General features: G+C 43.2%; 1 long non-coding RNA gene across 1 annotated transcript; it reads right to left on the reverse strand.

Moving 5' to 3' along the window:
- Positions 1-2,069: 2,069 nt before the first annotated feature.
- Positions 2,070-4,819, reverse strand: LOC125499705. Its single transcript, XR_007276668.1, has 3 exons — positions 3,394-4,819; positions 2,985-3,307; positions 2,070-2,913 (listed from the first exon to the last, which is right to left on the reverse strand). It is a non-coding gene; the product is annotated as an uncharacterized LOC125499705 (long non-coding RNA).
- Positions 4,820-8,740: the final 3,921 nt, after the last annotated feature.

Here is an 8,740-nt window from a genome sequence, read left to right on the forward strand (position 1 = left end):
CGGGTAGCTCGCGTGTCACGAAGATTTATACTTTACTCGCTAATGCGCACGGTTTCTTCGCCGGGCGCTCGCCTATTGATGATTGGGTGAGGTACCGTTGGAGAGAATTTCCCCGCCGCGTGAAATATAACCAACGGCCTGATGCGCTCGGCGTACAACGATCTTCCGGAGTTTTAATAAATCAATTTCACACGGCTATTACGGATCGCTATCCTGGGACGGGACAGAACAACATTTGCATATCATGATACCTTGTAATAATTTAATACCGTCATCAAACGACAAATCACACGAATTCTACACCCGCGATACGATAAGAACCCATTCAATCGGATGAAAATGATTATCCTCGATTTTAAAAATTTTCATCCCCGATACCTCGCGTGTCCTCTCGAATTTTTAACTCTGCATTGGCGAGACCACGAAGACGTTTTTTCCCATGTCCATTTTTGCATAAAAAAATTCTCACCGTCGGATTTTCGCACGACCCCTCAAGGCCTCGATGGAAAAAAAAAAAAAGAAAGAGAAAGAATTTAAAAAAAACATCTATTCCCGGGGGGGTACTACCTTCGACTAGGTGCCAGGCCCCGTATGTAGGAAGATATAAGCACGTAGGTAGAGTCGAACGGACCCCTCAGTTTTTTTATGGGCAGGATATCAAGCCGACTCAAATAGCGGCGGACGCGGAACGATGGGCCGGAGCTGAGGGGAGAAGGGGGCGCAGGAACTCCTAGAGGAAGACGGAAGTAGTTTATAAAAAAAGCTTACGGTACCCCAAGTGGCACAGATTCTCCTCCCGGTGCGGCGGAAGGTGAAAAAAAATTTTGTATTAAAAAAATTGAAATACTGCTAGGTTGTTAGCCGAGATGAGGGGTGTGCGCAACGAGCGCGGCGACCCCCCGACTCTCGGAAACTAGAATCCTGGAGACGGGTGTTTTCTCTCCCCTGTTTTTTCGAAAAATTCATGAAAAACTTCGAATTTCGTGTGAAACTTCATCAAATCTGGATATGGATGGTAAAGCAAACGAAATAAAAAAAATAAAAAAAAAAACAAAATAACGGCAGACTGCGAATAGAACTTTCATACACACTTTCTCGAGAGCGAATCTTAAGATTCGTTTCGCTCCCTTTTTTTCTAAATTTTCCAGCAATTTCTCGTCGAATCGCGAAAGTTGTGAATTTACGCCAACGCGACCAAAGATATCGGTCTCGCGAATTCGCAGTGATCTGTTAGAAATCGGAAGAAATCGAATTGGGTGAAGAAAAAAAATTGGCCAGTAGGATAGAAAAGTTGGCGGTGGTCGTTAGAAAATGACGACAATCGAAGGGCCTTATCAAATTCTATCTTTAAAAAAGGTCTCCCCTTTCACGTTTCATTCAGCCTTTCTTCGGGACCCAAATGCGCCATAGTTCGGCCAAGATCTTAAACGCGAAGGTTCAAGCCGTTACCCCTAGATGCGAGGGCTCCGGGCCCTCAAGACCCCCACCTCACCGCCCCTTCCGCAGTGGCAGATGGCCAGCCAAGGGGTAAGAAAAAAATCTGAAAGAAAAAAAAAAAGGTTTATAAAAAGGGAATGAAAAAGCACGGGCCAGGGGATGATGCCTAGGAACCACGTGTGTTCTTAAATTCGTGAGACCATTTCGTCTCCTGATGGACGGTGAAGGAGCAGATTTTTCGTCCTTTGATCAAATTTCGACCATTCACGAAGTATTTTTTTTTTTTCTTATTTTCATTCCATTTTCTTCTTCCACTTTTCTACGACCACGTTTCCTTTTCGCTTTCTCTTTCTTTTTCTTTTTCTTTGTCTTCTTCTCGTATCCTCTCTTTTACTTACTTACAAATTGCAGCGAGATGCTTAATCTGTCTGCAAGCTAACGAAAGCAAAGAGATTCAACCGCGCTGCACGCGGGTTCAACTTCAAAACTTTTTAGAGTGGACCGAACGCTCCCCGTTGACAAGGCGACGTATAATTTGAAAACACTCTTATTACCGCCGCAGGTCTCCTTGCCTTGGATTTGCTCCGCTGCAACTTCGTTTTCAATTTTTTCATGATTTTTCTCGCTTTTTGTTCGTCAGAAGAATATATATATATGTATATATATATATATATACATCAACGTAAAACACTGATGTCTAATTACTCACACATCATTTCCCACGACAAATATATGAATGTAATTACACGGTGATTGAACTTTCATTTCGTCAAGTTTTTTACGGGTCCTCAGAAGACAAATGGTGTACCTTTCATATAGTATTGGATAGTAAAATTTCATAACATCAGAGAATATTTTGCCAAGTATATACGTATTGTTAGTTTCGTTTTTTTTCGTTTTTAAATTCAATTTCATTTGTTTTACAGAAGAGACGTTAATTAATTTCATAATAATTAGTCGTGTTCACCTGAGGGAAACCACCTGACGTCAAATTGTTACGACGCTGTTTTTAATTATCCCGACGTATTGTGTGTTTTGGACTTTGAATTAGCAGGTTTCTAATTAAAGCCATATCTGCAGTTATGTACTCGCGAGTCATTTGACAAATTTTTTATTTTCGCCCGTTCTTCGGATTAATAAAAAATGTAGCGGTCCAACTTCAAGGTTCCCGGAAATAACCAACAGATTGATACCTGTCCACGGTAGATATATCCAGTAGGGGTTCGCCAATTTAAAAGCAATTTTCTCAAATCCCTTGAAGATGGAGAAAAAAAAAGAGGAGCCATAGGAAGAAAAAACACAATCACCTCTTCCCACGGTTGGTCAGCTGGTCTGCGCTAAGATGCGCTCATATAGTCCTCTTCTTCTTTTTTTTTTATGAATTTCGATTTTTCTACCTGAGTCCATCCTGGGTCATCTAAGATCCAGGATAGGTAGAAGCAGGCTTAGGATCCTTTACAGTTACGCAAAAAGATCCTGCAACTCGATAAAAGAAAATTTGTGCTGCTCCACGAAGAGAGATAAGTGAATGATTGCGAGACATTCACCGTGGAAAATAATCACGAAGTCCTTTTCCGTGTGTAACAGGTGAAAATCGATCGTTAAAATTATTTCATCGGTCCAGGCGAAAATCAATCGAGGTCGTTCGACAAACGAAATTGAAGAGAATTAGCAAAGGTGAAATAAGAAGAAAAGATCTTCGTTGAGATTGGGCAATAGACTCCCGACTGTCGACGTCCCGACTTCCTCCCGACTCCTGCTGACACTCAATTGCCGGGGTGATTCGAGTAGATTCTCCGAATTCGGCCAACGCTAGATAGAATTCTTCTGCAGGACAGTCTGATGCTTTCGAGAAGATGGATCAACGAATCTAATAAGGGTGAAAAAAATACTGCATCGTTTCAATAATCAGGCACGCGTCGCCGCGTAGATTCGCTTATTAGGATTTCAACGTACCAGAAGTTGGACTGCTCGTAACACGGATCAACTGGCAAGCGATCGGGACGGACAAAGAAGCTGGTTTTTTCTATATACCGCGCTTTGGAAGGAAGCGATGCATTTTTCGCCAGGTTAAAAATAGGCGGACGCTGCCATGTCGCGGACTGCCCAAGGGTCAGTAACTCCTGCACCCGTGAGTCAAAAATAGCACTTAATAAAGAGAAAAAATTGTTTCCTCAAGTCAAACAGACTCTAAACATACGAAACGCTCCGATGAACATTGCGTGCTTATTTATAAATCGTTATTTTACTAATCGTGAACGAATAATAGAGCGATACCGAAATGACAACGACTTAGGTGTTGCACGGCTGGTTAAGATTTTCCATAACGCGTCATATAACTCGTTCTGAATTTATTCACTCATTAAATTGCGACGAGCTCGTGTTGTACTTGTGTAGGTGCGAACGTGTCGGACATTAGAGGTTTTCGCGTATAAGTGTGCAGCTTCGTTGCGCAAAGATCGTTCTATAAATTTTCGCTAGAAAAAAGTAGAAGAAGAAAAAAAAAAAAAAAACAAACAAACAAACTTGTGGAAAAAGTACCGCGCAGCGAAGCAGACGGCGACTTACGGGGACTGGTAAATACGCGTCAAGCTTTCGAGATCAGGCAGAGATGATCGTGTCGTCTGTGTTGGCAAAAAAATATTCAATCGATCTGAACTGACCGTTTGAGCAGAATAATACACGTCATTGACAATCTAGCGCGCCGTAGCAAAGAGATGTAAAGATTTTTATTATGCCGCAGAGGCGCATCGGTATGTACAAGGTCCGATTCTGCAACGTCAGCTATTGGAAATTTTTCACGGTACCGATCTTTTGTAGAGGGCGCTGCCCGCTTGTCATATTTGCTTATGATGGACGATTTTTTCGAACCTACGTCCAACAACAAACAGATTTTAGGAATGACGTGCCAAATTCATTGATCCCTCTCAAACGGACCACATTTCGGCAATTCTGTTGATTATCACCGGTTGGATAACCGCTGTGCACTCTAATAGTTACCGATCTCTGACCATTTCCTGCTTTAATGCCCAACACCCAAACGATTTTTCTCCTTTCCCCCCCATCCGAGAATTCAGTGCTACATTTGTGGGATAATCGAGTCAGCCGGTTCGGTTTGATTGCCGGATTTATTTTGAAAATATGTGAACCATCAAATCGATGTCCTGATAATTGAAGACGCGCTTTTTGATTCTGAGGTTTGAATAATACGAGATCAATCCGAAAACAATCTCCGTCCCAATTAACGTCGAATACTTTGGCTCTGGAAGAAAAGAGGGGAGTCTCGGTGAGGTCCTACGAACGCTCAGCGTAGCCACGTGATATCCTTCGCATTTCGGGTAGTAGGCATACACCTATGTATAAAGCTATATAACTGAGCGTTTGTAATAGTTTTAGACGGTTCAGAAATTCGGAAAATGTCTAGGTGTGAGCAGAAAATTATCCGTCGATGGGACAAGAACGGCTCCAGAGTTCGCGCTGGAAGGCTTTAAGTGGTTTCGCGGCGGGGGAGGGGGAACGGGGGGAGTTGCGAGCGCGGAGACAATCGAGTTTAAAATTTCTAATGAAATTAGGTGTGGCACCGTGTCGTGGCCGCCACCTTCCGCCATTTCTGCGGTGATGTTTGCTGCCTTTGTGAAAATGAAAAGTGAGGAGCGCGCGAAACCGAGATGGAAAGATCCTCGGAAGGAAAATCGCGTGATTTATTTCGAGATAAAATCCAATTCAACGAGGGCTGGATGCAGTCGGGGATGTAAAAATAAAGATTCTGAAAGAAATTCCGCAAACTCTGTACTCTTCGTTCTTTTTTTTTTTCATGATTATTGGGTTCCGTCGTTGCAGACGAATTTCGGAAAACCATGTTACAGAAATTCAAACGCAGATCCTGTGGGAGAAGAAGGAGATAATGATTATCATATTCTGATTTCTCGTTTGCTAGTTTCGCGTCGCTGCAGGCGTCCCGTGCAGTAGGACGGAAGGTAGATTCTGACAAATTGCCCGAGAGATAAATTCGGAGATTTGTCGGATCCTTTAAAAAACCAGGTGCACCAGAGGATCCTCCCGTTTTCGGGGTCCGTCTAATCGTTTTACGCAGGGTATCCCTATCCCGTACAGGATGGGATTTCTTCGACTATTTCGGGGCCTCGGGGTAAGGAAAGTCCACGGACCTTGCGAAATTTTGGTTTACTCAGCCGCAACCGTCTTGGTTTACTGCCCGCCCGTATCAAAACTTTAATTGAATTTTCGACCAAAGCTAAGAAAAGATTAGGATCTCTCTTATACAGAATGAGCCGCATATTATTCTAGCTGCCCCTCTCGCCGGATAAGTTTTGCTAAATGCCCGAAGAACGGTACACCATACCCAACGTGAAAACCTCATAGCAAAGAAACTCATGTGATTTACGCCGGTTATTCTCCCCTCAAATCTCACCCCGGTGATATTTCGCGTTCTCACTTCGAATTGTACAAGATATGACACAGACGGAGAACAAAAAACTATCGACTCTCTTTGCAAAAGTCGTTGAAGCTAGAAACAAAGGAGAATAATTTTTAACTACGGATGTACATCGCGCTACATCTGCATGTAGAAACGATTCAATGGTGAGTATAGTTGGCCAATTTCAGCCCACTATATGTTTCAGAGATTGTCAAGTCCGAAATAATTACAAGCCGCGAGCGCGAGTGTAGACCGTCAATTAGAAACGTGACTGGTGTTAATAATAAAAAAGTTCAAAGAATTGGAAAATATTTAAGAAGAAGAAGAAGAAGAGGAGAATTGGCGTTATGTAGGTTGCTGTGTTTTTTTCCTTTCTGTTTTTTACCTCCATACCATCCCACTTCTCATTCGCAGACTGCTGCTGCTTCAAAGATTCTTTAGCGAGTTTCGTTCTCCTAGGCCGGATAACGAGATTCTGACAAACGGCGACCTACGAACCAAGTGCCGATCGCGGGACTTGAAATCTTCCCCAGAAAAAAAAAAGAAGGAAAAGATAAACCGTGTACCGAACCGAGTCCATTCGCAAATAGTGCAGAACGGGTATATGTAACGGATTATACGTATCGATTATTATTCACTTCTTGGCAGTGAAAATTCTCCGACCCTATTTTCATCGTGTCAACATATTTAAATTTTCATCCGACGCTAATTATGTGAAAATTGTGAGAGTTAATTTTGCTGCACAGCGGAGTATGAGGGTCAGATCGAATTTTATCTTTTTGCCTCACCTGTCCCCCGGGGTACTGCTATATGCGGGTGCGCATGGGGCAACTTGACCACGGGGTACAGTCCCAAAAAAATCCCAATACCAAAATAGATGAACGTCAATCCCAGCTGAGAAGGTCGATTCCAAAAAATATTACACCCAACTGGGGTAATTTTTTACCATCACAGATTAAACGACACACACGCACTGCGAAGAGAAAAAAACTTCGGCCTAGGAAGGTTGGGCAAAAGAAAAAAAAAAAAAAAAAGAAACAACAAATCGCGATGATAGGTGGCGTTACCTTTTTTTTTTTTTGGGTTCTTTTTTTGGTTGGCTTTGTCTTTCATCGAAGTTTTTTCCTTCACCGACTGTACCGACTGCCCGCATGCGAGAGTGTCATAGGTGCGGACCCAGAAATGAATACGTTTGTCTGTCTGGTGGGTCCGTGTGCTAGAAACTCGACAATGGGACACATGTCAAAACAATAGGTACACAGGTGTAGCAAAGGTAAAAAAGAATTGTTTCGTTGCGTCAGAAACTATTTTTTACGAATTGCTTCGAAAAGGGAACGTTGTCGCTTTCCGTCATCGCGCGCCGTTACGACGACGTCGTCGTCGACGTAGCCGTTCGACAAATAAATACCTATACGTAGGTATAGGAACGTGTGAATGTACGACTATATGGATCTGACAATAAAATATCAGATGCGTTTTACACGAATCTTTATCCATACCATTTCGTTGTAACGTAAGTTCGTCACTTATGTAAATGTACGTTATACATATTATACTATACATACGTCGAAAGTTCTCGCCCCCATTATTTCCATTTTGTCTATTATCACCAATTTATCCGAGATTCTTGTGACGAAAATTTTGTTCGTATCGTTGCCTCTTCAGTTTTACGAAATGAATGTCAATCGGGTGGTTGATATCGACTGAAATTATTACGGCTAGCTTGCGCGGATCGAACTAGATTCGCGTTCAGCAATGGGGCACAAACAACATCTCACCATCTTCTTCTCGCCGATATGCCGTTGGACTTTTGCTGGTCGAATATTCGCCCGGATGGCGTTCGACGTATAAGAGAAAGGCAAGGTTTCGTGACATTTTACCCGCGGTAACTATTTTATATAGACGTAGCTCCAACAGACAACCTAGAGAACCACGTTCCTTCTATTGACCTTACGAATCCCGATAGAAACGAAACGACAATTTCACATGTATCGTATTGCTGGTTGAGATTGTTTTCCAAGGATCGCGCGTAGAGGTGTTTGAAGAGAAAGAAAAAACAAAAAAATTAATTTCAGCCACAAGCGCATCCTTGGTTGATATGGTTGATCGATAACGTATTTCGTTGAGGAGTGAGGACATTACGTATTCTTGGTATAAAATATTTGTTTGCCGTTGATCCATTGGTGAAAATGACGCGTGTTGCGGGTCCTGTACGATAGGTGGGTATACGTATGTACGTACGTAAGTACGTATAATACACATCTAACCGCGTGTATTATACCGCTCACGAAGTGTCGCTCTTGCTACTTTTCAATTTGTAAAGAAGTGACAGTCCACAGGCGCCCATTCGAATAGCGACGAAGAGAAGAAGCGACGCGGAGAGGGAGATTAAGAAGCGGGCTGCTGTTGCCGTTGCTGCAGACCAACGGCGAACAAATTCCAGCGGTCGTTTCTCGCTCGTTCGGCACCGAGCCCGATTCAGGGACGGCGCGTATATGTATACACACGCACGCACACGTACGTACGCGATCCACGTTCATGTATACAAATACTCTCTGTACAAAGTAGATGTACACACGGATAGCCGAAGAACGACCGACCGACCGACCCACAGAGAGATGGACGCTCGGAGCGTCGGCGAAGAGAAGAAAATAAAAGAGCCGAGGGTGCAGAGGCGAAGAAGTCGAAGAAGTAGAGGAAGAAGAACGAGTAGGAGAGAGAGATGCGGAGAAGTAGGAGGAGGCGGACGGCGGACGGCGGTTCGAGAGGCAGAGGGGGAGCGGGGACAAAAATGACAATCATCGTCATTTTAATAATATGCAAAGGTATATAGTCGACTTCTCCGACGAGCAAGTGTTGGCACAATGG

Source organism: Athalia rosae, chromosome 1 (assembly GCF_917208135.1).
Source record: "Athalia rosae chromosome 1, iyAthRosa1.1, whole genome shotgun sequence".
NCBI classification, from domain to species: domain Eukaryota; kingdom Metazoa; phylum Arthropoda; class Insecta; order Hymenoptera; family Athaliidae; genus Athalia; species Athalia rosae.